This window comes from Schistocerca americana, unplaced genomic scaffold, assembly GCF_021461395.2.
Source record: "Schistocerca americana isolate TAMUIC-IGC-003095 unplaced genomic scaffold, iqSchAmer2.1 HiC_scaffold_340, whole genome shotgun sequence".
NCBI classification, from domain to species: Eukaryota; Metazoa; Arthropoda; class Insecta; order Orthoptera; family Acrididae; genus Schistocerca; species Schistocerca americana.
In genome coordinates, this window is record NW_025726061.1 from 95,001 (window position 1) to 100,000 (window position 5,000).

General features: G+C 51.9%; 1 non-coding gene across 1 annotated transcript in view; it reads left to right on the plus strand.

Annotated features, from left to right (window-relative positions):
• The first annotated feature begins 4,782 nt into the window (after positions 1-4,782).
• Positions 4,783-5,000, plus strand: part of LOC124580672 — a 1,910-nt gene continuing 1,692 nt past the window's right edge. The window contains exon 1 of the ribosomal RNA XR_006973229.1: positions 4,783-5,000. This exon is cut by the window's right edge and continues 1,692 nt beyond it. This is a non-coding gene — a ribosomal RNA (small subunit ribosomal RNA).

A 5,000-nucleotide genomic window follows, 5' to 3' on the forward strand; every position in this document is an offset into this window, starting at 1 on the left:
CGCAACTCCAGCGGATGAACGGCGGACTTTTCCCGCAGTCGCAATGTGCAATCCACCCCTATAACATGCGTTTCATGAAGAGTTATCTCCAATATGCGACATTCCCGCTGTCCCTATACATGAGCTGCGGGCTGTACCAGTTACGAGCTAGAGACGCGACCGCGTTGCTCTCTGTACGAATGCCGATGCTGAGCGGTCAGCTAGGAGGCGCTCCATCCATGTCGGTACCGGTGAGCGTTGCACTCGCAGTCGCAAGAACGTACGGCAAGTATATTACCTGGAAGAGTCAATGACAGTCCACGCCCCCCTGCGTGGGAAGAGTCTTTCTAGGCCATGACCCACCGGAAGGGCGCAGCGTCCCCCACCCCAGACATGTGACGTCACACCATCGGTATTGACGACTAGACTGATTCCTTATAATCATTTGCCATACACCGGTGGAAGCTGCCGAGACGAGTAACTACATAGCGGGCTCGCCGTGTCACTAATGTACAGAGATACAACAGTTTCGACTGGAACCGGATTAAACGTATACACGGCGCTGATTAGTAATAGATAGAGCCATCAGAATACAGATAATGTATACAACTGTCCGTATACATGCTGAAAGACTCTGCTCACAATCACAACCACACGTCAGCCACACACCCTTATCACGCACTACTCTCTGCCTGTAACACGCACACAGACAATATGTAAGCACCAGCATGGAACAACACCCAGTGCATCCTCTCCGCCACATTAGACAATCCACACTGTCATAACCAGACTGGGAGGTCCACTCAGAAAACAGAATATCCCACCCACCCGACAACCACCATTGCTCAGCCAAGCCACCAACACCCACACATGTCCTACACAGGGGTGCACCCAACATCACAATACTGCCTCCTCTCACAGCACACAAACAATGGCAGGAATGAAAGACACAGGTCTGCCACAAGCATGGAATGAGAGCGCCGCCTGTCATGAGCCAAAGGTGCATCCTGACGTGGCAAATCAGATGATGCCGCAGGCATCCACTTACTATAATCACAATCAACAAACCGGCCGCCCCGCCCCGCCCCCCATTAAACCTTTCCTTACAACAATGTGTACCTTAACCTAACCTATATCGTACCGTAACCTAACCTATATCGTACCGTAACCTAACCTATGTCGTACCGTAACCTAACCTATGTCGTACCGTAACCTAACCTATGTCGTACCGTAACCTAACCTATGTCGTACCGTAACCTAACCTATGTCGTACCGTAACCTAACCTATGTCGTACCGTAACCTAACCTATGTCGTACCGTAACCTAACCTATGTCGTACCGTAACCTAACCTATGTCGTACCGTAACCTAACCTATGTCGTACCGTAACCTAACCTATGTCGTACCTTAACCTAACCTATGTCGTACCTTAACCTAACCTATGTCGTACCTTAACCTAACCTATGTCGTACCTTAACCTAACCTATGTCGTACCTTAACCTAACCTATGTCGTACCTTAACCTAACCTATGTCGTACCTTAACCTAACCTATGTCGTACCTTAACCTAACCTATGTCGTACCTTAACCTAACCTATGTCGTACCTTAACCTAACCTATGTCGTACCTTAACCTAACCTATGTCGTACCTTAACCTAACCTATGTCGTACCTTAACCTAACCTATGTCGTACCTTAACCTAACCTATGTCGTACCTTAACCTAACCTATGTCGTACCTTAACCTAACCTATGTCGTACCTTAACCTAACCTATGTCGTACCTTAACCTAACCTATGTCGTACCTTAACCTAACCTATGTCGTACCTTAACCTAACCTATGTCGTACCTTAACCTAACCTATGTCGTACCTTAACCTAACCTATGTCGTACCTTAACCTAACCTATGTCGTACCTTAACCTAACCTATGTCGTACCTTAACCTAACCTATGTCGTACCTTAACCTAACCTATGTCGTACCTTAACCTAACCTATGTCGTACCTTAACCTAACCTGTATTGCGCCTTAACCTAACCTGTATTGCGCCTTAACCTAACCTGTATTGCGCCTTAACGTAACCTGTATTGCGCCTTAACGTAACCTGTATTGCGCCTTAACGTAACCTGTATTGCGCCTTAACGTAACCTGTATTGCGCCTTAACGTAACCTGTATTGCGCCTTAACGTAACCTGTATTGCGCCTTAACGTAACCTGTATTGCGCCTTAACGTAACCTGTATTGCGCCTTAACGTAACCTGTATTGCGCCTTAACGTAACCTGTATTGCGCCTTAACGTAACCTGTATTGCGCCTTAACGTAACCTGTATTGCGCCTTAACGTAACCTGTATTGCGCCTTAACGTAACCTGTATTGCGCCTTAACGTAACCTGTATTGCGCCTTAACGTAACCTGTATTGCGCCTTAACGTAACCTGTATTGCGCCTTAACGTAACCTGTATTGCGCCTTAACGTAACCTGTATTGCGCCTTAACGTAACCTGTATTGCGCCTTAACGTAACCTGCATTGCGCCTTAACGTAACCTGCATTGCGCCTTAACGTAACCTGTATTGCGCCTTAACGTAACCTGTATTGCGCCTTAACGTAACCTGTATTGCGCCTTAACGTAACCTGTATTGCGCCTTAACGTAACCTGTATTGCGCCTTAACGTAACCTGTATTGCGCCTTAACGTAACCTGTATTGCGCCTTAACGTAACCGATATTGCGCCTTAACGTAACCTATATTGCGCCGTAACGTAACCTATATTGCGCCGTAACGTAACCCACATTGCCCCTTAACGTAACCCACATTGCCCCTTAACGTAACCCACATTGCCCCTTAACGTAACCCAACACACGTTGGGCCTTAACCCAACACACGTTGGGCCTTAACCCAACACACGTTGGGCCTTAACCCAACACACGTTGGGCCTTAACCCAACACACGTTGGGCCTTAACCCAACACACGTTGGGCCTTAACCCAACACACGTTGGGCCTTAACCCAACACACGTTGGGCCTTAACCCAACACACGTTGGGCCTTAACCCAACACACGTTGGGCCTTAACCCAACACACGTTGGGCCTTAACCTGCTCTGTAATTGTCATACGACGCGTTAAATTAGTGTAGTGTTGCCTAACTGCAACCCCCGCAATATAGTTTGCTACTCGCACTGCCCGGTCCCCAGTGTATCGCTTCATGTTAAACACCTTGCAGCTATACACTGTAATGTGGATGGCAGCAGGACGTACATGCTCAATGCCCTTTGCAGTTGTTCATTGGCATTTGCAGTTGTTCATTGGCATTCGCATGTGCGAAGCACTTAGCCTACGCTGTGGTACGGCCTGTGTCAACTGTCCGCTGATGTTGTACGTCCAAATCACACACTGTACTGCACATTGGTCCTCATGTACTGAATGATACATCGTGGTACATGTGACCGTACAACGACTGCGCCAACAACGGCGAACCATGCGGTCCAAATGTTGTGCACTCAGCTACGTGTCGTCTCCCTATAAGAGCTGGATTGCAGTGTGGTATGCCCTGGATGGCGATCAGCATGAGCCGTCTGTTGATGTAGTGGCGCGTGTTGTCAGACGTAGTCGTCTCTTCTCACACACCGTGATAGCATGGTGCACTGCGTTCCACATCTGCGACATGCGACAGAGGCCGGTTGACAGTCGTTCGCGCAATGGACATCGCATACGTACGGGGGCCACCTTCCACGTGTTCGCGAAGCGTGCACATGTTGTTGCGTGTATGTGGGCAGACATAGTGTGTCGTGACACCTGACACAGGCATGCAACAATCGTTGAATTTGCAAATGGCGATGGACGCCTACGTTTGCTGGTGACGTTATGCAAATGAACAACTGGTAAACCGTTGTGGTGCGGTTGTTCTCGCTAGAGGTGAATCAGTGATGGCGACGATCGGTTGAGCTACCAACCGGTTGTTCCAGCGATACCCACCATGCCCACGAACGTGAATGGCATCTGGGTGTGAAGCGATACGCGGCGGTGGCTGGGTGGGACCGTCCCCGGCCGGTGAGGGGGGGCCTCCCGGCGTGCTGGCCGCGCGGTGCGTGGGCGCACGCGCTACAGCCGGCTGGTGGGGGCGGCCAGTGGCAGGCGCGCCGGCCGACGGAGGCGGCAGGCGGCGCAGCTGCGCGCCGGCGCACCCTGCACGCGGCGCCGTGCGGCCAAAGTAGGTCCTCGCGGGCCCGGTGCGAAGCGCGGTGGACATCTGCAGTGTGCTGGTCCGATTGAGGACTGTGTGCGCTGAGGATGCGCCGCCGCCCGGCGCTCGGCGCCGCGACGCCGTCTGCTGCTCGGTCGCCTCTGCGGTTCTCGCAGGTGGTTTGTATCGCAGCTGTGCGGACGTGTTGGCGCGTGCGCTGTGCTGGGAGAGTTCGCTTCGGCACCCAAGTGGGGCTTTTGTCCTTCTGTGGCGCTGGCGTTGGAGCTGCCGGTCACCGTAGGTGGCGCGTGTTGTCTCCCGCCGGCAATGCCACGACAGCACGCTCCCGGGCCTCTGTCGGCAGCGGCAAGCTCAGTTGGGAGCACGGGTGGTCGCACCTAAAGCGTCTACTCGCCAAACTCCGGGCGATTGCGCCTCTCTCGAACCCGACCAAGTACTTAGGACGGCGCTGCGCGCCGCCGGGACCTGAGAGGGTTTCGAGGTGTATTGTGCAGGGGAGCTCAGCCTCCTCCTGTTTGCAGAATAATTGAGCGGACGCTTGCGTGTTCGCGCGGGCCCCCGGGACACACTCCCGGGCGGCCGGCTGCTCAGCTCTAGTTGACGCAGCTCCCTGGTTGATCCTGCCAGTAGTCATATGCTTGTCTCAAAGATTAAGCCATGCATGTCTCAGTACAAGCCGCATTAAGGTGAAACCGCGAATGGCTCATTAAATCAGTTATGGTTCCTTAGATCGTACCCACGTTACTTGGATAACTGTGGTAATTCTAGAGCTAATACATGCAAACAGAGTCCCGACCAGAGATGGAAGGGACGCTTTTATTAGAT